Source organism: Lissotriton vulgaris, chromosome 7 (assembly GCF_964263255.1).
Source record: "Lissotriton vulgaris chromosome 7, aLisVul1.2, whole genome shotgun sequence".
Taxonomy (NCBI): domain Eukaryota; kingdom Metazoa; phylum Chordata; class Amphibia; order Caudata; family Salamandridae; genus Lissotriton; species Lissotriton vulgaris.
The window spans coordinates 1,259,636,829-1,259,661,678 of NC_141695.1; positions in this window are offsets into that span (position 1 = coordinate 1,259,636,829).

The following is a 24,850-nucleotide window of genomic DNA, read 5'->3' on the forward strand; positions in this document are numbered from 1 at the left end:
ATCTTTGAGTTGATATTAGGTAGGGAGGCAACCAGTGTATTACTAAGGAGAACAGAGAGACGGTACTATAAAAAAGCGAGGTATAAAACAATGGAAAGTATTTGGGGGGTCTGGGCAGTAGTGCAGAAATTCCTGGGAATTCCCAGATTCAATCCGCATACTCTCCTCTGGCACTCTGGCTTATTACCTAACTTGTGCAATGATGGTAGCTGGAAACACTGGGAGCGACATGGTATTTTGACACTGGGGCATATCATGGCCAGGGATGAGATCAGATCCCTAGAAGATCTTAAACAGAGATATTCCCTCCGTGGTAACCAAGACTATAAGTACACCTAAGTAGTTAAAATAATAAAATCAAAGAGACCCCGTATTACCCTAGGCAATAGGTGCAGCATATTGGATTACTTGAAGGGGGAGGGCGAAGAATCAAAGGAATCTATAGGATTTTCATGAAGGAAACTCAGGATGATATGGTAAAAACTGAGGCAGCATGGGCTGCGAAGCTGGAAGATCCGGATATGGACCTTGATAGGCCACTATCGATAGATAAAAGATTCTTACGCTCCTCTAATTTGAAAGCGTTACATTTTAAAACACTGTTTAATTTATATTACACCCCCTCTAAGTTATTCGATTGGGGTAAAAGGTTAGATAACAGATGTCCCAGATGTTAAAAGGGTCCAGCTGATCTCATACATATGTTCTATCAGTGTGAAAAATTTAAACTGATCAAAAAGGAGATCGAGGTATTTTGGGAGGGGCTGCTAGATGTTAAAATAAATCTATCCCCAACATTGATGATTGCAGGATGTGAAAGTAAACTTGATCTCAATGCTGAGACTGAAGCTCTGGTATTCATCTCTACAGCTGTACTCCGTATTCTAATCCCAGCTGAGCTGCTTGGAAAGATACAGAGGCTCCAACATTTCAAATGTGGCTGTCCAGACTCTTAGGTGTGCACAATGTAGAGGCGGCTCTGTATGAGCTTAAGGGTAAAAAAACACGAGATATTGGTCTAAAGGTTTGGGCTCCCGTGGCTGCCAGGAGGGATACTAGGATGTAGGAGCTGGTTCGTGGGGCTAAACAGATTTTTACCTATCGGCTTTTTAATGCTTCTCTCTATTTTTTGTATTTTTGTATACTGCTGGATAAAATGTTTTTAAAATGTATTTATCATTCTCTGTATAATGAACTTAATGCTTTTACACTGTGTCTGGTAAATTCTCAATAAAAAAAGAGGAAAAAAAGCAAATTCCCATTTGGCATGCCTAAACCTTCAGTTGGATTACTAGGCGCTCACCCTTATGTATACCTTATTACCCATAAAGCCAGGGGCATGCTATTTAAAAGCTGGACATGTTAAACATGTCCTTTAGGTGAAAAAAGCCTAAAAGCTATTTTCAGCAGGCTTTGCTTTTCCTTTGGAAAGCATAGGGCTACAATATGAAGTTTAAAAACATGTTATCCCTGCCTAGGAAACCCCTACACATTTAATTATGTAATTTAAAATATTTCATAAATGTCCAATTAACTGCTGAAGTTGGATTTGTAATATATATTTTGTATAAATGACTTTATAAAAATACCTTTGTCCTGCCTTACGTCCCTGGAAGCTAAATTGGAATTTTACTCTCCCACTTCTTCCAGTCAGCAATTAGCATTTCAGTAGGCGTGAATGAGTTGTTAACTTGCTCCCAGGACAGGGACAGAAAGTCTTGGGTGCGGGGAGGTGTTGCTGTGCCCTTGACAGGATGGTCTTGGGCTGGGCCCAAGGTCTTGGTTAACTTCAAAAAGCCCTACCCTATCACAAGCTAATGTAGCTCAGCTCATATGGCATGTGACCTACTATTGTCCCCCACCTGCCGAACCGGCTTCCTTAACAGTGGGCTCTTGTTGACTTCACAGTGTCGGATCCTGCTGGAATGTCAAGACCTGCTTAACAGGTTTGCGGGAGTTTTTCATATGACACTTGTGGTGCTCTTCAAGGACGCCTCTCTAGTCACAGGAAAATGTTAGCTGGCACTTGGGCAAGGCCCTTCTTTGGTCCCCGGCAATCTTTTAGGCCCCAATCGTAGCGGACCTCTTTATGACATTAGAGTGTCAAAGCCTGTTTGACAGGTCTGCTGGGATTACATTTAACATTTGTGACACACTTCAAGGGAAGGAAGGAAGATGCCAAAACAATTTCTGTGCATCCAGAACCTGGTAGCGGAACTCAGCCTTTGTTCTTCCAGACTTTTGTCTCTGAGTTTGTCGGGGTACAGGGACTGCTTAAAACTAGATTTTTGTGATGGAGGACAATGTGATTACCATGGTACTCTCCCTGGACACCCCCTCCCCCCCAGCCCTTAGAGCGTATGCTTAATGTAGCCGAGGACTTTCGGCATCTTGAAAATGCCTAAAAAAGGTATGGTTATGCCTGGGAACATTTACCTCATTCGTAAGGGTGTTCAAATTGTCAATCCAACCCTGTACTTTGTGCAGGCATACATGTTGCACCTCCAGGCGCCCACTTCAGAACACTTCTGGACCTGTGGAAGGTCAGAGGATGACTAAGCCTGCTGTCTTAGACCTTAGAAGATGCTAGAAGACTGACCCTGCTCTGCGTCCTGTATCCAAAACAAATAAAAATTCTCCAAGGGTCATCAGTCTGACCTTGTGTTAAACTACAGGGACTGACCAAACTATAGGAGGCCATTTCCTGTAACTTCCCTGCAGACCACTGGCAATAGGGACTTGAACTGGACCCTCCTGTTAGACTTTGCCTGCCACTCTGTGAGTCTCAATCTGCGTCCCCTGATGTCCTGGGATGCCTCAGAAGTGCACTTGTGGTGGAGTTTGACCAAAAAAATCCTGGTTAGTGTATCTGGTCAGCGCGTGCTGACAATTTATGACCCAGGGCAAAGAGCTGAAGAGCTGATGCACTAAGGTATTTACATCTTACATACAAGTCATTGTCAACCTCAATATTGAAGCAAGAGAACAAAATGATGTTTCTAAATGCTTAACGGGAGTACATTAAAATGAAGCATTAACTTAGTGATTAAGTTAACTCTTCATTTTTGTTGTATCCCATATATATCCCATTTCAAAGTGTTGAATTACAAGCAGCAGACCTCTTGCTCCCAGTGGCCAGTAGACACCCCATATTATAACTTTAAAATACTGTAATTTTTTTCAAATGGAAGAAAGTGGATACAAACATTTCTATGAAACATTAAGTCAATATTTTTTTACGCTTTCAATTAAGCGAATCAGATCTTAATATTTTATGAAGCATGTTTCTTCACGTTAAATTCCACCAATCTAAGCAAATGACTATTTTTTTATTGTAGATGTGGCGCCATGTCTACATGGCTTTAACACACAGAGTGCATCTTGCTCCCAGTGGCTGGTAAACACAGTGTCATATTTATAACTGAAAAATACAATATTTGTTTGGAGTGGGAGAAATTTAAAGTGCAAGAAAATGTTCCCTATTCGGAATATTCGTTACAGAACGTTTTTCGGCACTTTAAATTCTCCCATTAAAACAATGGTTGTATGCTTGTGTCATACATGTAACAGTGCTACATATGGTGAAAGGTATGTCCTATGCCACAAGTACATACAACAGCATCATTTACCCATACACATATATTCGGGAAACTGCACTTACCACGCAACTGGAACCACGCAGTGCCTTTACAACGTGGACACTACAATGACGGCGTCATTACCACGTTTTTCTTTCCCACACAAGTTGTTATAATGACTTGCTTCGACAAATGCGTTGTTGGACTGTAGTTTAATTTTAAGTCCATCACCTTCCCTACTGTGCACAGACTTGAGTTGGAATAGTAAATTATACTATTCCAAAATCCAGCGCTTTTTTAATGCAAGTCGTTGTAATGACTTGCGTGGTAAAGGAACACGTGATAAGTATGCATATATCGTACTGCCCGCATTTTAAAGGCATGCTTGGTGAAAGCATGTGTGATTCCATCATACAACTCATATATCCCATTCAATTGCACACAAGTTCTTTATCCCCCTAAGACCACGCTCTCACTGACACACATGGCAGCCCTGTCGGAGTGACCTTAGTCAAAGTATTTTGTTCAAACCATAGTCTTTGGTTCTGTGGACATTAGGCTTCATCAATGAAAGTGGGCATGGTGGTGTCTGGTAACATTGTGCAAGTGACTTGGCCTTCAGTAGGTCACAATGATATTTACTAATCAGAGACAGCTCTCACTACAGGAATGGTTGGATTCCCCTTTTTAAAGCTTTAGAGATGGGCAGTGTTAAAAGGAAGTAAGTGTAAATTTAGAGTTTAGGGTTGCGTAGTGGTAGAGAAGATTTGGGTACATTTGGGGTTATGGTGGGATGGGTATTGGTAAAGAGAGGCAAAGTAAATTTTAGAGTTATAGGGTGGATAGTAGTAAAGTGGGGTATGGGTAATTCTAGGGTTTAGGGGTGGGCAGTGGCAAAGGAAGGTAATGGTCATTTTGGGATTTAGGGGTGGATAGTGGTAAAAGGAGGTAAGAGTAAATTTAGGGTTTAGTTTTAGGTAGTGGTAAGGGGAGATAAGGGTAATTGTAAGGTTTACGGGTGGGCAGTGGTAAAGGGAGATAAGGATTATTTTAAGGTTTAGGGTGGACAGTGAAAAAGGGAGTTAAGGGTATTTTTAGAGTATAAGGGTGAGAAATGGTAAACGGAGGTAAGGGTAATTGTAAATTTTAGTGGTGGGCAGTGGTAATGGGGGGGGCGTAAATAGGGTTTATACTGCCTGGCAGTTGTGAAACGTATCCGGTTCAAAGCTCCAACTTTCGCATTTAGAGCTCAGCCATGCAAGGACCTCTCTACTTAAGAAAAAGACTTAACCCTAATCATCAATTCAGGTCTTTGATATCTAACAATCTTAGGCTGCTCCAAGTTCAAAAAATTCTTAAAACAAGAAAAGCCGGCAGATCCTTTTCTTTTCTTACACCTAACCTCTGGCACTCATTTCTTATTAGTTTAAGATCGGCCCTACTCTAGATCCATCTTCAAAAATAATCTAAAGACTTTCCTCTTTAATGGAGACAAGTACTAATTGCCCTTCACTTGTTCGCAGACGTTTTCAAAGTTGCTACTAGCTCCGGGAGGCTTCTTTTGAAACAGCAGTGCGCTGTACAAATTTAATTAATTGATTGATAAGGTTAGATAGTGGTAAAGGGAATTAAGGGCAATTTCAAGGTTTGGGGTGGACAGAGGTAAAAGGAGGTAAGTGCAATTTTAGGGTTTAGGGTTGGTAGTGGTAAAGGGAGGTAAGAGTACTTTCAGAGTTTAGGGTTGGGTTGTTGTAAAGGAAGTATGGTTAAATATAGAGGTTAGGGTTGGGTAGAGGTAAAGGGGGTAAGGGTAAATTTTATATTTAGGGGCGGGTAGGGGTAAAACAAGGTATCTGTAATTTAAGGGGTGTATAGTAGTAAAGAAAGTTAAGGCTAATTTTATGGTTTAGGTTTGGGTAGAGGTAAAGGGAGGTAAATGTATTAATTTTAGGCTTATGTAGTGGTAAGAGGAGGTTAAAGTATTTTTAAGGTTTGCAGTGGGCAGTGGGAAAGGGAGGTAAGGTATTTTTAGAGCTAAGGGATGGAACGTGGTAAAGGGAAGTAAGGGTACATTTAGGGTTTAGGGTTTAGGGTATATATATATATATTCACTGAAAAAACCATAGGTTTCAGGGACGTTATAGTTAGTTGGACATTTCACTCGTACAAAACCATTGAAATTCCCCCGTTATAGATAGTTCAGCGAACTATACCTTGGGCGCCCGCAATGCACTGCTGATGACGTCACATATTACATCACTCATGACATGGTAAGTGACATCACTCATGACATCACTGATGACATCTCAAATGACATCACTGATGAAATCACTGATGACATCATTCAGTGAATGTGTGTTTTTCTGAAAATTAAATATGTTTTATTTATGTATATCTCAAGGTCGATGGAAGAATAAATGAGTATATAAGTGTCTAAATGGATGAATATTTCTTGAAAAATGTATTGTATAACTGATTGATTAAGTGTACCTTAGTGAATACATGGGTTAGTGAGTAATGTTTAAATATATAAATATCTGTATCAGTCTCTCACTTTGTGTATAAGTGGCTGCATGGGTTGGTGAGTAGCTACATGAGTGCCTATATAGGTTATTAGTTGTTTTTTTGAGTATCAGTATGAGTGTCTGTGTGGTTCAGTGGGGGGTATAACGTAGTGCATAGATGCATGAATGAGTGACTCGCTGTTTGTATGTGTTGAAGACAGCATGTGTGCAGAACTGTATGGGTGGATGAGTGTGTGTATGGGTGTGTTAGTGAATGACTGTCTCAATAGTGTTTTTATGAGTAACTACATATGTTTTAAACTAGTATATGTAAATGTAAATGTAAATGTGGGTGTACTTGTAAAGCGCACTGCGACTCCATGGAGTATCCTGGCGCTGAAGACCGCTGGGGAACCCGTCCTGGTTTTCCCTGTGAGATGGTCCCTTTCTGGGTATCTCCAAGGGGAAACCAGGCATCACCAGCGTCTGTGGGGGGCTGTTGTAGAGATGAGGCAAGCTTAATGCCCAGAGTTGCCGAGTGTGTTCCCTGTTTAGAGTAGGCACCGCAGCGAGAATGATCAAGTCCGTTTTGACCCTGGTCCACGACCCTGCCGCGTCGGGAATTAAACCCTGGTCCCGGGCCGTTCTCTGCTTACGGGTCTGCCGCCTCTAACCAGTGAGCCACACCACTCAACACTATATGTGAGTATTGGTGTATATAAGTGAGTATATGTGAGAGTGAGAGATTGGAAGAGTTCCTGTATAAATTAGTATGTGTTTCTATAAGTAATTGCTTAAGAGAGTAAGTATGTGTAAGTTTCTGTAGCAGTAAGTGTGGTGGTGTGTGTATAACTGTATATGCAATTTAATGGATGTTTCATACTTTGTTTGCATGTGTGACTATGTGTGTGAGTAACTCTATGGATGAGTGTCAGTGTGTAATAGGATGTATAGGCGTATGAGGCTATATGATGAGTGAGTACATGTATGAGTGACTGTATAGGACTGTTGGTGTATGAGTGGATGTGTGTGTAGATCTTGGAATTACTAGATAGGTGTGTTGTAAGTGGTTTTGGTATGTCCATTGTTTTGAAAATGTTAGTTTCTATTTTTGATTGTGTGTATCAAAGGTTATATTAGGGTGAGAGGAAGCCTGCCATTCTATCACAAGGATGATGTCATCAGTGATGTCATTAGTGATGTCATTTGAGATGTCATCAGTGATGTCATGAGTGATGTCACTGACCATGTTATGAGTGATGTAATATGTGATGTCATCAGCAGTGCATTGCGGGCGCGTGAGTTATAGTTAGCTGAACTTACTATAACAGGGGAATTTCAATAGTTTCTAACTGTGCCTACAGAGGTAGGACACGTGAAGAAAGAAGAAAAAACACACAGAAAGAAGGAAAAGAAATGCAGAAAGAAGCAACAGAAGTCCCCAAAGACAAAGAAAAGTGCAGGAAGAAGGAAGACGTGCAGAAATAACAAACAAAGGAGCAGAAAGAGGCCTTGTTGCAAAATCACCCTGTACCTTCAACTTTTTCCGATGGGTACTGGTGGTAACTGACTCTGACTAACCAGTCCTAGAGCCAGTACTATGCTAAAAGATACTTAGAATACAGTTAAAACACCTACATACACTAGGGAACACTATGCATTGGGGTACCCCAGTGATTACCATGGCCTCCTCTGTAAGACCCTAGTACATAATAGGGCAGGGGGATTAAAACTACCTCTTAAAACAAGAGCCACAGGGCGTGTTTGCACACAGGTGAAGAGAGGGGGGGCCTGAGCTGACGTGTGCAAACACGCCCTGTGGCCGTTTTAATTTGGGGGATAAAGTCCCCTTGAATCCTGAGTGTCCCCGGGGTCCAACTAGCCCGCCAGGTATCTCCAGTTAGAGTTGCAGAGAGGTGTAAAAAGGGGCACGGCCTGGACCACCTCTCTGCAATGCAGCACAGTGGTGCTTACTGGAAGCAACAGGTAGACTAGTTGGCCACCAGGGGCCCTCAGGATTGAAGTGGAATTATTTCCCCAAATTATAACGCGCCACAGGGCATGTTTCCACACGTCACCTCAGGCCTCATCCCCTCCCTTCACCACTGTGTAAACAAGCCCTGTGGCCATTTTAAGTTATGAGATTAAGTCCTCTTGAATCATGAGGGTCCCTAGGGTCCAACTAGCCCACTAGGTACCTCCAGTAAGCACCACAGAGCTGCGTTGCAGAGAGGTTTAAAAGGGGGTGTGACCTTTGAAGACATCTCTGCAACGCAGCTCCCTGGCGCATACTGGAGGTACCTGGTGGGCTACTTGGCCCCCAGGGACCCTCAGTATTAAAGGGGAATTAATTCCCCAATTTACAACTCACCAGGGGGTGCGTTTGCAAACTGCTGAACGAAGGGGGCGGGGCCTGATGTGACATATGTGCAAACACGCCCTGTGGTGCGTTTTAAGTTGGGGAATTAATTCCTCTTCAATCCTGAGGGTACCTTGGGGCCAACTAGCCCACCAGGTACCTCCAGTATGCGCCAGGGAGCTGTGTTGCAGAGAGGTGTTCAGAGGCCATGCCCCTTTTTACCGCGAGGCAAACTGCAGTGTACCGGGTGGGCACCCTGGGACACTGCAGGAGTCGGCCCTGGGGGGTGGCGTTCCCCAGGGCCATGACAGGGCTCCAGGAAGGGGGCCGCGCTGCCCCCTCTCAACATTACCAAAGGTCCCGGGGAGGTGGTGGTCCCCAGGGCTGGGGCATCCGTAACGGACACCCACATTTTTATATTTAGAGCCCTGGGAGGTGGTGGTTCCCGGAGTGTGTGGGGGGGCTCGAGCCCCCCAAACAGGTTCTTTTTTTTTCAATAAAAAATAAAACAGAAGCCCTGGGGCCCCCACCGCAAATATTTTCTTAAAGCCCCGGGGGTGGCAATCCCCAGGGCTTGGGGGGCCTTTGAGCCCCCCACCTATGTATTTTAGAAGCCCTGGGGGTGGCGGCCCCCGGGGCTGGGGGGGCTGTGAGCCCCCCGCAAATATTTTCATAAAGCCCCAGGGTGGCGGTCCACGGGGCTTGGGGGTCCTTTGAGCCCTCCCACCCATGTATTTTAGAAGCCCCGAGGGTGGCGGTCCCCGGGGCCCCTTTGGGCCCCCATTACAATAAAAGATTGCCCCCGGGATTTGGCCAACCCGTGGGCTAAATATTACGAAGTTCGGGAGCCTGCACTTTTTTTTAGCAGCCAGAACCTCCACGGATTTTGCAGATTTAAAAAATATATATATATTTTTGGCCCTGGGTGTCCTTGTGGGCCCCCCTAAGTAGGCCTAGGGGGGCAGGGTAAAAACACGTGTTTTCTACCCTGAAAACTTTTTTGCGCACTTGTTTTACTGATTTCTTGTGCCTCGGTTCTACCGAGGCACAAGATGGCTGCCAGCACTTCCTGGTTTGGAGTGTTGACAGCCAATTAGCATAAAGCTCACGATCCGGAGGATGAGCGGATCCTGCGCGGCCATAGATATCAAAACTTTTTAATTTTGATTTTCTCAGCAACTACTGAATGGATTTACACCATTTAACAAAAAGGGATCTTTCTGAACCAGGGGCTACCTTTTGCTAAATTTGGTGTCATTCCGTTCAGTAGTTCTAGCTGTAGCCGTGTCTAAAGTTTCCTATGGGAAATTGCATGGGGAAAACACATTTTGGGATCCCCCCGTTTTCATGCCACCCCTTCGACGAATCACCCCGAAACTTTCAAGATAGGAGCGGACCAGAGTGGGCCACGAGTTTTGAAAATTTCAGGAAAATTCGTCAATGGGCGCCAAAGTTATTGGGAATAGAATTTTGCGATTTTCCTATGGATAATAGGTACTAACTATAACATATAAATATATATATATAACCTATACACACACACACACACACACACACACACACACACACACACACATATATATATATATATATATATATATATATATATATATATATATATATATATATATATTCACTGAAAAAACCATAGGTTAGAGACCATATATAGTTAGGATTTGCATTTACAAAACCTTGAAAATTCACTGAAAAAACCATAGGTTAGAGACCATATATAGTTAGCTGGACATTTTATTGACATAAAACCAATGAAATTCCATATATAGTTAGTTGCACTAATTATATATCGCGCACCCGCAATCCACTGCTGATGATGTCACATATTACATCAATTATGACATGGTCAGTGACATCACTGATGACATCACTGATGACATCTCAAATGACATCACTGATGACATCTCAAATGACATCACTGATGACATCATGACACACCAATACCAGTTACTACATACACACTCACTGATTCCTATGTCTACACACACATTCACTCATTCACCCATAGAATCACTCATACATACAGTCACTCATTATTACAACACTATCATATGCACTCATACACCTATGCAGACACTCACACACTGCCACTCATCCATGGAGTTACTCACACACCTAGTCAGTCCTGTAAAGAATCAATCACACTTCGATTTCCTCATCTATACAGTTAAACCCAGAACACCTTACTTTTTCAAACATATACTAACACATACTTACTCTCTTATACAATTACTGATACAAGTACACATTGATCTGCACAGAGTCACACACCTCCCAGCCAGCCACACACACACTCAGTCTTCCATACAAATACTTGGGCAACCAATCAATAACCCATATTGTCACTCATTATTACAACACTATCATATGCACTCATACACCTATGCAGACACTCACACACTGCCACTCATCCATGGAGTTACTCACACACCTAGTCAGTCCTGTAAAGAATCAATCACACTTCGATTTCCTCATCTATACAGTTAAACCCAGAACACCTTACTTTTTCAAACATATACTAACACATACTTACTCTCTTATACAATTACTGATACAAGTACACATTGATCTGCACAGAGTCACACACCTCCCAGCCAGCCACACACACACTCAGTCTTCCATACAAATACTTGGGCAACCAATCAATAACCCATATAGCCACTCATATAGCTACTGATCAACACATGCAGCAGCTTACACAACAACAGACATATTGATGCACACTTTCAGACAGTTTAGTAACCAACCCATGCATTCAGTAAGACACATTTATTCACTCACTCAGTCAATCACGCACCTACTAAATCCTTCATCCAGACACTTATACATCCACTCATTCTTCAATATGTAAAACATATTTAAACTTTACAGAAACACACAGTCACTGGATGATGTCATCAGTGATGTCATCAGTGATGTCATCAGTGATGTCACTGACCATGTCATGAATGATGTAATATGTGACATCATCAGCAGTGGATTGCGGGTGCGCGATATATAGTTAGTGCAACTAACTATATATGGAATTTCATTGGTTTTATGTCAATAAAATGTCCAGCTAACTATATATGGTCTCTAACCTATGTTTTTTTCAGTGAATTTTCAAGGTTTTGTAAATGCAAATTCCTAACTATATATGGTCTATAACCTATGGTTTTTTCAGTGAATTTCATTGGTTTTTTAAAATCTAATATCTATAGCTGTAAAATATATTCTCTATTACGTGACGTATCACGTAGCCACGTGAGACGCCTCATGACGCGTCGCATAACCGTGACGTATCGGCTCTGCAGCGCAAACAAAACCCGTAACATAAGCGCGCCGGAGCATGCTTACAGATATATATATTTTTTTAACCTCAATTAGACAAAATCCACACGTGCACATATCTTGAGGCCTTGCAAAGGCACATCAAACAAACAGTCCCTACAATTTTGCCAAGTTTGCTGGAAATCTATTCCCTTAATTTTTTTTTTACTGTTTCTCTTGGTTTTCCCCTTGTTACGCTTTCCGGGACGCTACCCGGTACACGAACCGGATGTTGTAAATACACAAGATGGCGGATTCCCGTTACGCTGCCGGTTAGCTGCCCGGTTCGCGTATCGGGAAGCGCCTCTACCGCGAAAAATCACAAATTTTTTTTTTTTTTATTTTTTGCCCCACGGGACCCTTTAATATCCCCCACATCATTCCTAGGGGGTCAGGAGGGGTCTACCTTGCCCCCTTTCATTAATTTCCCCCTTCGTTTTTCTCCACCTCTTGTCTCTCGATCCTACCGAGAGACAAGATGGCGGCCGATGCGGACTGTTTACAATGTTGACAGCCAATCAGCTTCTCCTCAGACTCCCGTTACGCTGCCGGTTAGCTGCCCGGTTAGCTGCCCGGTTCGCGTACCGGGACGCGCCTCTACGGCGAAAAATCGAATTTTTATTTTTTTATTTTTTGCCCCACGGGACCCTTTAATATCCCCCACATCATTCCTAGGGGGTCAGGAGGGGTCTACCTTGCCCCCTTTCATTAATTTCCCCCTTCGTTTTTCTCCACCTCTTGTCTCTCGATCCTACCGAGAGACAAGATGGCGGCCGATCCGGACTGTTTAGACTGTTGACAGAAACCGGAGAGCCAATCAGCTTCGCTTCGCGAAGTTCCGTTACGCGTCAGGTACGCGAACCGGAGCGCTAACCGGAGCGCTGTCACAGATATATCTGTTTTTTAAAACGTTAATTTCTCAAAATCCACAGGAGCACATATATTGAGACATAGCAAAGGCACGTCGGGCAAACCATATCTACAATTTTGCCAAGTTTTGTGTAAATCCATTCAGCCGTTCGAGCTAAAAGTGAGTCCAACCGCCCTATGGAAAACTCAATGTTAAAAACACGTTTTGGGACCCCCCTTTTTTCTCTGCCCCCCCTTGACGAACCCCCCCAAATTTTCAGGGGCTGCTCAGAAACAAAATGGGCCATTTTCCTGAAAATTTCAGCCAATTTCGTCCACAAACGGCAAAGTTATTCGACATAGAATTTTCAGAAATCCCATAGGAAAAAAATCTTAACTATATATACCTACTGGCTATCGCCAGTAGGTAATATATATATATATATATATATATATATATATATATACATATATATATATACATATATATATATATATATATATATATATATATATATATATATATATATATATATACATATATATGTGTGTGTGTGGGTGTGTGGGTGGGTGTGTGGGTGTGTGTGTGTGTGTGTGCGTGTGAGTATAGGGGTCTTACTCACCTTACATACCTACCCTACAATGCATGGTGAAGGCATTCATCATAAAGGCATCTGCTTGGAAAATGCTTGCGTGGTAAAAGGGGGAAGGTCCTACATTCCCCCTCAAGTGCCAAATCTGGCTTCAGTGAATGCATAGTATTGATGACACAAGTCCTGTATTGGGAAATATTTACATGCGAGGTCTTCAGGGACCAGTACTGTCCCATTATTCTGTTTATGGGTTAATTCTGATTGAGGCTTGTTGTCTGTTTGTCAAATAATACAATGCATGAAGCCACTTTCATTTTGTAAGCTGGCACCCAAAAGACTTACCGTACGCCACTAATGCCCTAAAGTCAATTGGTTGATGTCCACAAACTGGCCCTGCCTCGGTAACCACAATCAGAATAACGTTCCTGGTGAAATGGAGTGGTTTGAGGAATATTGGCCTGCCCTAAAGTTTTGGCTGTCCTAGGACGCAATGCATGCAGACTCCATGGCTTTCCGCAATAAATATATTCCTACAATTACTACAGGGCATGGGCACATGCGTATGACAATGAGGAAACAGAATGTATAGGAGGAAGTGTTTTTTTTTTTAACCTTTATTTGCGATATGCACAGTACACAGCGTCTGCCTACAACCCCATCGGGCCGGCCGCTATGACAACAAACATCTGGATACCAGACATAGAGGCAGTAAATCTAGGACAATGAATAGCAACTTAATGGTGTACCGACACCAAAACACGAAAAAATCAAACGATAAGACAGGTTTCGTTTTATAATTTTGATGAAAACATGTAACAAACACACCACACAATCACATGGTAGGGGCGATTCTAAGGGCTCATGGGGAGAGGGCGAGGGGATCAAACTCTAAAGAATATTGCTACATATGTCTAGGGACGGGGGATGGTGAAAGAAATTACGCAGGATATCACTATAGACAATCATCTGGAACGTCAACTAAGGGGACGAAGGGACATCAATAGTATACTCAAGTGGAGGAGTGCAGATATCTCCACGACACGCATTCCACTGGGACCATATCCTGCCCCACTTCCTAGGACGGCCTCGGGCCTCATAGACCGTCTTCTCCCGAAACATGCACCAGTCCATGTTCTCCTTCCAAGCTGTTATCCCAGGCGGCCTATGGGAACCCCAGAGTTGAGCTATGTCCCTCTTGGCAACCATGTTACCAAGAGTGACCCAGAAAGTCTGAGCAACTGTACAGTCGGTAGGCTCCCAGACGTTAAGCAGGCAACGACGAGCCTCAGGCAGAAGAGCGACCCCGGTGACCCGTCCCATAATATCATGCACACTGGACCAAAAAGCGGATACCACAGAACATTCCCAAATAATGTGCAGAAAGGTACCATTCATGCCACAACCACGCTTACACAACCTGTCGATCGAGTAACCCATTCGCACCAGTCGCGTACCAGTCATGTAAACTCAATGGAGGATCATCAGTTGCACAAAACGAAGGCGAGCTGGAATGGCCACCTCCTTAGGAGAGGCGATAGCCATCTGCCAATCCTCGTCGTCTAATTCCAGGCCGTCCGCGGTCCACGAGGCCCTAAGCCGCACGAGGAGGTCAGCCCTGGTGTTTATAAGTTTTTTATAAATCAACGAAATCGTGCTGTCAGGCACGTGGCCATCCAGAATCCGGTCCTCGAGCGGTGACGACTGGGGGATCTCCGTCCCCGGAGGGAAAACGGAGGTCAAAGCATGACGCACCTGAAGGTAGCGGAAGTACTTATTATCGCCAAGCTGGTACTCCACCTTAAGGGCATCGAAGGACTTAACTGTGCCCTTGGACCAAAGATCCTCCACCTTGCTGATACCAATCGTGTCCCACTTATCAAACCCTTTCGTTCGCCACAGGCCACCCAACCTATCCGAGTCATACAATGGAGTCAGTCATGTCATCCTATCACCCCAGCCTGTAGCAACATTTGCATCTCTCCACGCACGCACAGCACACTTCGTAGGCCCCGTCAGGAGTCGGAATGGCTCCTTCGAGTACAAAGCCCTGTTAAAGTTACCGCCCAGCAAGAGGAACCTGTCCATCGCAAAAGCTGGCACCAGACCTGGGGAGTACGTTTGCTAAGCACTCTTTAAAAAGGGAATGAGAGAAAGAAAAATGAAACGCAGTAAGAAAGACAGAAAATGAAAAAGAAAAGGAAAGAAAGAAAGAACAAATAGAAAGTGAGAAACGAGTGTTGTGGAAGGAAGATAAGACTCACCAAGGGTGGTTAAGATGAATTTATTAGAAGATAATGAATTACAAAGGCCCACGGGGAAAAGGGAAAAAGGTCATGTAAGGACCGGGTGAAAGGGCGGAATCACACGGCAGGAAAGATGACGTCATATAAATAACATTCCGAAGGTTTGGAATGGAATGCTGCTACGTAACACAGTAAACATGGAAAACACACTGTGCATAAACCATAAGGTAAAATATACATACACAACATCTCTCTTTCCTCAATAAATGTACAATATGTTGAATAAAAGAAACATAGTATAAAATGCTCAATAAACAGATCAGAAGGCAACATAGCCATCAAAACATTTAGGAAACTTAATTTCTCTCCCAAAGCTGGACGTTGACTGCATAGTATTGTGAGAACCGATTTGCCCACCATTTTCACCAGTCTTCATAAGACTGGCACTCAACTGCACCACATCTCCAGCAGTGTCACATGTTTTGTTAAGGCAAAGCGTACTATTCATATTCTCAACAAAATTATTACTAGCACTGTTCACGACAGAATAGTCTGTGACTCCAGCATATGAGTCATTGCTTTTGTTCATGTCATAGAAACTGGATTCACAAGATATGACATCCTCAGAATCGGATGTACTTCCATTAGTTCCTTCCATACCATTTTTGTTACCTTTCATAATGATTTTTTTCTGACCAGTTTTTAACTTTACCACATCATCTTTACTTCTCCATCCCTTACTTCCGAGGAACACTGCACCCTTGAGATCATTTCAACAGAAACATGGCGAGTGAATGCCGACTCTCCTTTGGCTACTTTGTACAGTTTATTGATTTTGACCCAATCTCCTTTGCCGATTAACTTCTTCCTTGCTTTATTTGTCATGTCAGTGTAATTCTTAGTTACTTCCTGTTTTGCAATTATCTTTTCTTTTACTTTCTTTTCATCATCATTTATTGTCTCTCTGTCAGTGTTTTTCTTATACCATTCATTGAACTTGGGAGTGAGTTAATTACTGCACTTCCTTCCCCTCATGAGATAGAATGGCATATGTTCTGTGGTATCATTTTAGTACTGCTAACTTTGTCTCTTAAATACTCTTTCACATGTAAATTTGAAGCAATGGCTAATTGTATTCCTTCTTTTAAGAACCTGTTCATCTTTCTACTTGCCCATTGCATTTTGGACTGTATAATGGTGTTTTTTCTTGTTTGATTCCTTGGTTTCTTAGAAATTTAGACATTTCTTTTGACACCAATTTTGTTCCGTTGTCAGAAACCAAAATTCTTGGTTGTCCCTCTACTGCAAAAATTCTCTTTAGAAATTGTAACACAGATTCAGTAGTAATAGTTTGTACAAATACATAATGTAGCCATTTAGAATAATAGTCTGACAATACTATCAAGAATCTGCAATCACTTTGCAAGGCATTAAACGGACCAGCGAAGTCTATAGCTATTTTTGACCATGGCCCGTTAGGAATTTCGACCATCTGTACTTTTCCCTTACTCACTTTCCAATGCTTGTCAGCTTTAGGCATTGTTCACAATTATCCACATACGCATTCACATCACTATTAATACCTGGCCACCAATAGTACTCTTTTAGTATTTTAACTGTTGCTGTGCTTCCTGGGTGACCCTCGTGTGTCATTTGTATTACCTTATTTCTTAACATTGCAGGTGGTATGAAAAGGTCGTGCCTTTTGATGAACCCGTTTTCAATGAATAATTCATCAATGACTTGTTGATAACCTCTTAGATCTCCCTGTAGATTCCTGATCGGAGGCCATTTTGTAGTTATATATTCAATTACTTTTCCTAGTACTTTGTCTTTCTCTTGGCTTTCAAACCATTCTTGCTCTGTGATAGATCCATTGCATATTCTAGTTGCATCCAAGTGAGCTACCACACATTTTATGTCATCAAGACCAATTTCACTATCATCACTTATTGGTAGCCTTGACAAGCAATCTGCCCTATAATTTTGATCTCCCTTTATGTGCCTTACCTTGTAATTATACTCTTGCAATTTAGATAGAAGTCTTATTAGCCTCGAACTTGCCTTTCCGTTTCCGCGTCCTGACCCATCCATCATATATATCACGGGTTTATGATCAGTGACAAGTTCGAATTCCTTCCCCCACAAGAATGTTTTCAACTTCTCTACAGCCCATACGCAAGCCAAAGTTTCACGTTCTATGGTGCTGTAGCTTTTCTCAGAGTCGCTTAACTTTCTCAAAATAAATGCAATTGTGTTTTCATTTTGTCCTTGCTTCTGGCAGAACACTGCACCAATGCCCTTTGCACTAGCATCTACTGTTATTACGTGTTTTAGGGTAGGATCAAATGGTATCAAAGCAGGAGCTTCTGCTATGTCTTTCTTTATGGTTTCGAATGCCAGCGTTTGCTCATAATTCCATTGGTATTTCACATTTTTTCATAACAGTTTCATTAATGTCTCTACTTTATCTGCGTAAGATGGTACAAACCTTGAATAATATTCGCTAATCCCCATAAAAGACTTCAGACTTTTCTTCTCCTTAGGTTGGGGGGCATCTCTGATTGCTTTCACAAGATCAGTTTTGGATTTAATACCATCCGATGTCAGAATATGGCCTAAATATTCAATTTTTTCCTCCATGAAAATGCATTTGTCTTTTGCTATAGTCATTCCTTCCTCCCTAAATATTTTTAACACTTTCCTTAATATTACGCAGTGTTCCTTTTCATCCTTGGAGTGAACCAATATATCATCTTGAAATGCTTCTACGCCTCTTATTTCGCCGAATAGAATGTCCATTAATTTCTGAAATACTCCAGAGGCGGATGCAAGCCCAAAAGGCATTCTTATATACCTAAATGCTCCGAACTGAGTTATAAATGTTGTTAATTTTTTTGGATTCTTCTGTGAGACACAGTTGGTGATATGCTGCCTTTAAATCTATTAACAAAAAATATTTTGAACCTGCAATAGAGGTCAGTATTTCCTGGATTTTAGGCAGTGGGTGACAATTCACCCAAAATATTCTTATTACGTGATCTAAGATCAATGCAAAATCTGATTTCACCAGATTTCTTTTTCTTGGATACTACAATTGCTGACACCCACTCTGCAGCATCAGTTGTTTCAATGACCCCTTCATTACATAGTTTGTCGATTACACTTTTCAGTTCTTGCTTCACAGAAAATGGTACTGACTTCACCTTATGTTTAACAGGTACCGCTCCTTCTTTTAATACTATTTCATGTTCAAATCGTCTGACACACCCTATTTCATTTTTGAAGACATCATTGTGCTCTTCACAACAACTGACCCACATAATTTTCATCTAGAATTATGGGTTCTTTTGCCCCTGGTTTCAATATTACTCCCAGTTTGGCCAGATCTTTCCACCCTTCCAAATTTCGCCCACGTTCAGCAACATAAATCTTAGTTTCTATTATTCTTCCTTTAAAAGTTAGTGTCATTGAAATAACCAACCATGTCAATATTGTAATCCCCAAAAGCCTTTGGGTTTACATCAGTGTCGTACAATTTGACATTTTGCCACTTATCGTCAAACAAAGTATCGGGTATTATTGCTATTGGCGACCAGGAGTCTGCAGTAAATTGCAACTCAACATCGCCAATCATCACAGTACCTATGGGTCCTTTAATTTTTCCATGGACTAGATCTATTCACAGGACTATAATAGCACACGTCCTCATCAAAGTTACATAGAGTGTTCACTTTAACATCATTTAATTTTTTTTCCTGTTTTGCATAAAGTAGTGTAATGTCCATATTTCTTACATTTACCTCAATTACTGCTTATGGCAGGACACGTTTTACAGTTTGCCAAGTAGTCCTGAGAACCACATCTAAAACAGCATAAATGTTTACCTTCAAGTTTCTTGTTACCCTTACTTCTTTCGTAGTTCCTATTGTCATTTTTCCTTTTCTCCTGTAAATAAAACGCATTTGCATTAGAATTTACGCATGCTAATTCTTTAGCAGATATAAGCGACCTCTCAATCCCCTTAGCAATATCCATTACTTCTTCTAGAGTAGGATTCCTGCATGCTAGTAATTGCTCTTGCACTTTCTTTGAATAACAATAGAACACTATCTGGTCCCTTATATATATATATCTGTCATCTCCTCGAATTCACAGTCTTTTGCCGTTACGCTCAAGCTCGCAACATATTCCTCAACAGTTTCTCCTTCTTCTTGTTTCCTTAATGCAAACTTGTGCCTTACTACCATTATATTACTCTCTTCTGCAAATTGTTTCTCAAGTCTTTTAATCACTTCCTGGTACTCATTTAATGGTATGAACACCCCTGGTGGACTTTCATTCTCAGGAAGACTATCAAATATTTCCTGTCCTGCTTTCTCCAGAAGCCCAAAAAGCAGTGCTTTTTTCCTCTCTGCATCATATCCTTTTCCATCTATCGAAATTATATAATTTTCAAAGGCTCTCAGACAACTTTTCTATTTCATTTGTGGCTTTCCTGGCTCATCCAAGAAGAGTGGTGGTACACATACATTGTTGCTTTGTGCCGTATTATTTTTTTATATTATCTTTACTCTTTTCCAGAATGTTAATCACTTGTAAATGTAAATTGATACTTGTATAGCGCACTACTCACCCGCAAGGGTCTCAAGGCCTTGTACGAATACCGCTGTGGAACCCATCCTGCCTTTCCCTCCTGGGCACCCCCAAGGTGGAGGCCAGGAATCCTTAGCGTTGTGGGGCCGTTGTGGAGATTAAGCAAGCTATTGCCCAGAGTTGCAGAGTGGGACTCCATGATTGGAATAGGCACCGAGGCGAGAATTATCAGGTCTGTGGAATTTTGAGCCCAAGACCCGCCGAGGCGGGGAATTGAACCCTGTATTTTTTCCTTTAAATACAGTATCAACTTTTCCAAGTTCCAAAAGTTTATATTTGCCTTGTTAATATTATTAAATGATGCCGCTCTACTCACTTTGTTTTTACTGACAAAATCATTTCAGGCTTGAACGTGCGTTTAATTGCAATAATGCGCCGGTAATTCCTGTCAGAATTCAATCCAACACCTAAAATGGATGCACGGACAGGTGTGAGTATGCCGTGTCCGGGTCTAATCATTTTTTATTATCAGGATTAGCCCTACGTCACTCCCGTCATTCACTGCGTCCTCCTGACTGAAATCTTCTGACTGCGCCTGCCGGTAACCTTCCTCACAAGCTTCTCTTCGATGCACACTTACTTTTTTAATCTTTCGCCACATCAGCTTGCTGTCACTTTTATTACCGGTTTATATCGCTTCACCTCAGGGTCCGTTATATATATATATATATATATATTTTTAATTATTCCTTTTCCGAGTTTCTCTTCTTTTCTGTGGGCCTTCAACCGGAGTCCTCGTCGCCAACTTGTTGTGGAAGGAAAATAAGACTCACCAAGGGTGGTTAAGATGAATTTATTAGAAGATAATGAATTACAAAGGGAAAAAGGTCATGTAAGGACCGGGTGAAAGGGCGGAATCACAGGGCAGGAAAGATTACGTCATATAAATAAAATTCCGAAGGTTCGGAATGGAATGCTGCTACGTAACACAGTAAACATGGAAAACACACTGTGCATAAACCATAAGGTAAAATATACATACACAACAACGAGTAAACAAGAGAAAGGATATAAAAGAAAGAATGAAAGAGGAAAAGGAAGGAAAGAAAGTTTAAAAGTGAGAGATGTAGAAGAAAAAGAGAGAAAAACATATGAGAATGAAAGGAGGCGAGAGAAATGCATAGAGCCGAAGACAGAATGAATGAGGGGAGAGAAAAATAGAAAGACATTTAAATGTAGTGCAACTGCCAAGACATACTACTAGGTGGGGTCAGAAAGTTATTCAGTTCCTGGAGGCAATATTTTTTATGTTGAAAGTTTGAAAACAGCGTGCTGTATTCTAAACACACTTTTAGACCATGTTTATCCTGGTGTAGGCAAACTGAACTCTCGCAGCAGCCTGCTTGTGGTCGTTTGCATGGCTTGGAAAGTCTGTGCTGGTTTCTTTTCTGGTTAGCCCAGTGTTTTCCCTTAAGAGTACTTAACAATCATGCAAATACAGTGGGGATTCTCCGCTCCATCCTTCTGCTTTTATGTTAATCATCACAGATAGGCTTGGATGACTTTGGTACACAGTTGTTTCCCCATTTTGAATCAGGGTGGCGACTGCACACTCAACTCGGGTTATGCAGTGACTGGTGGTGGTGCAACAACAACAACAACAACAAGGTGATGGATGGAATGCTTGAATCAATCCTAGCCCCTGGCAATAACTTGGGGTCGCATCCCAATTCATCTGTTTTTGCCCACCATTTAGGGCATCAATTGCAGCAACAAGAAAGTGATGTATGGTATGCTAGAATTATTCTCAGACACTAGCAATTTCTTGGGCCGCATCCCAATCCATTGTTTTTTGCACACCATACCACCTCAGTTTAGACCCAGCCATATGCAAATCAGTCTTGACCGTTCTGCAATGAGAGTCGTATAACCCAAACTGCCAGGTCAGGTCCCTGCCTAAACTGGAACACAAGCAATCCAAAACCAGTTTCACCCTGATAAGGGCACAACAGCCAAGTGTAAATGACAATGCCATTTGGTTCCAGTGGCATAGTGAGTATGGAACCCACGTCTGGGCATACCCATCGCAATTAGGGCATTAACTGCAACAACAAACAAGCATTTACAATGCAATGGTCTCGCCTTTGCAAGTTACAGCTATTGGCATTGTAAATGTCAAACTTTTAATTTATGTGTTGGTTTTGAAAACAGATAAATAAATGGCATTGTCATTTACAATGCCAATAGCCTAATCTATCGCAAATGTGAGACCTATTGCATTGCATTTCGCTGCCTGTGCAAGAAAAGTGTGGGGTGCAGGACGAGATACAACAGGATGCAGGAATATTCCTCTAACAAGTGTAGTGAATAAAGGAGTGAGCGGGTGGGGAGTGACACTGGGCAGCGGGCGGGTGGGGTTGCTGGGGCCGAGAGTGTGGAGGGTGCGTAGAGTGGGCAATTCAAGCACATAACACAGCAAATGTTAAAAGAGTGGGTGGCATAGCAAGCACTGAGCAGGGCTACGGCGGAAGGGAAATGAAAGTTTATTAGTCACTACCCGCAATATCAGCTAACTATCGACGGCAGAAAGGGGCTTTGAAAGATGGGGGGAGCCACTGGTGTGCTTGGTGCTTGCACAGGACGGTGGGGGTTAGGCATGGCGCTATTGGGGGTTGGTTCTGGGCGGTCGAGGTGCAGGGGGGAATGGAGATATGCTTGCAGCTGCAGGGCTCGTTGCGACTTGAATGGTGGGGCAGTCTGAGGGGAAAGAGGTCTCGCTCCGCACACGGGCAAGGACCGTGAACCAGGGGTTAAGCGCTGTCGGGTTATCGCGAGGCTGCACAATTGTGCTCCACCCCCGGCTTTGCCCGGATGCCACGGGGGGCGGGCGTCGCAATTGAGTGTGACAAAGGTCTCATAAAAAGCGACAGGATCAGGTGGGCACCCATTTGGGCGGCGGGGGGGGCTCTGAGGGAGGCAGGGAGCTGCTGCAGGTCGCCGGAGAGGGAAGATGGCTGGTCTGGTGGATTGTGGACGGGTTGTGGTTTTGGGGTGTGCGGGGCATCATTGGTGGCGGAAAGGAAATACTGCGGGGCTCTGAGAAAGAGATGCTCTGGTTGGCCGGCATTGCAAGGAGACCCGGGTTGCTGTTGTAGGCTACCCGGTTGGTTGGTTGCTTAGAGTTATGTTTGCCGTGGCCAGTGGCTGCATATTGGTCTGTGGGTGAGAGCATTTGGGTTCCTGAGGGCGGGGAATGTGGGCGAGTGTCGCGGACCAGTTCCCCTAAGGGTTGCTGTTTGAAAGGCCCCCACACTGCGCAGCTCCCAGCCGACCGGCCCAGGCGGGGGAGCGCTCCGGGGCCGCAGCTGTGGTGGGACACACCACACACTGAGCTTGGGTCTCCCCGCATGGGGGATGAGTTATTGGTGCCTGGATGCCCAGTGTTTCTCCAGTGCATTGTGCATGTAGCTCTGTCAGCTCCTGTCCCTTTAACAATGCGCTGCTCCCCGCGGCGGTCCTTGTCAATCAGCGGCGCCGTGCTTTGAAGTCGGAGGCCCGGCCACTGTCCTCCCAGCAGCTCACACGCTCCGTCGCCCAGAGACTCCTAGCAGCATAGCCGGAGCTTGGAAACTTTGGAGCCAGCATAGAGCCCGGCTCTGGGGACACCGGCGACCCCCATGACCAGCACACCACAGAGAGAGGGAATAGCCCCCCCCAAAGATAAGCATAGCCCAGGGCAGAGAGCAGGGAGCAGACCCCACCTGGAACCAGTAGAGGGGAGTCTGCACTTCTTCCACCAAGAGCAAGGAAAGAACAACACTCTCTCCCTCCCCCCAACCAGGGAAGAAAACTACACCCGCAGGACAGAGCAGGGAACTCCCCCCTCCCCGAAGTAATGTATGAGCACATGACGGGCCCCCACCCCCACTAAGGATCTAGAGCCCCTCTAAAGTGCCTACATTAGGGACGGTGCATCTCAGGTCCTCAGGGCACCCGCTCCTCGCCCCCTCCTAGTGTTTGCTGCTGTGAGACTCCTCCAGAGCACCCTGACCCTTCCAGCACACCCATGAGGGGCCCTCTCCCCACCCCGGAGCCCCACCGGCCATCATCATGCCCCAGCTCAGCAGCGGTGGGGGCGATGACCTGGGGCCAATGACGAGATGATCTCCTTCAAGGAAGAGGGCGAGCAGGAGGAGAATATCCGGGAGAGCCGGGCCTGAAGGAGCGATACCTGGCCGAGCTCAACACCTCCCTGGTCAGTGAGTCCGAGGGCCGGCAGCAGCAGCAGCCCCGGCCGGGCCCGCAGCAGGAGGTGAGCTGGGTTTGCTGCTATGGGACAGCGGCAACTGGGGGGGTCCCGTGCTCATATATGGGCTTCCCAAGATACATAAGAACCTTAACAACCCTCCGTATCGACCCATTGTTTCTACAATTGGCACTGTCACAGAGCCACTATCCAAATTTGTGGATAATTACCTGCGCCCTTATGTTCCAAAAATAAAGTCCTACATACGCGATACAGGCGATATGATAAGAAAAACAGAAGGATTGACTTTTAATTGCAACACAGACCTTTTGGTAACAATGGACGTACAGTCCCTGTACAGCAATATCCCCCTAACAGATGCAATGCGAACAACAGAATGGTTCATTAACCTACATGAGATTCCTTGCCCTAAGACATTTCTATTGGAATGTCTTGAGATTGTTCTAACCTATAAAGAATTTTTTAATTTGGTAACCATTTGTACCGCCAGGTCAAAGGCGTAAGTATGGGTGCGTCAGTAGCCCCATCCATAGCTAA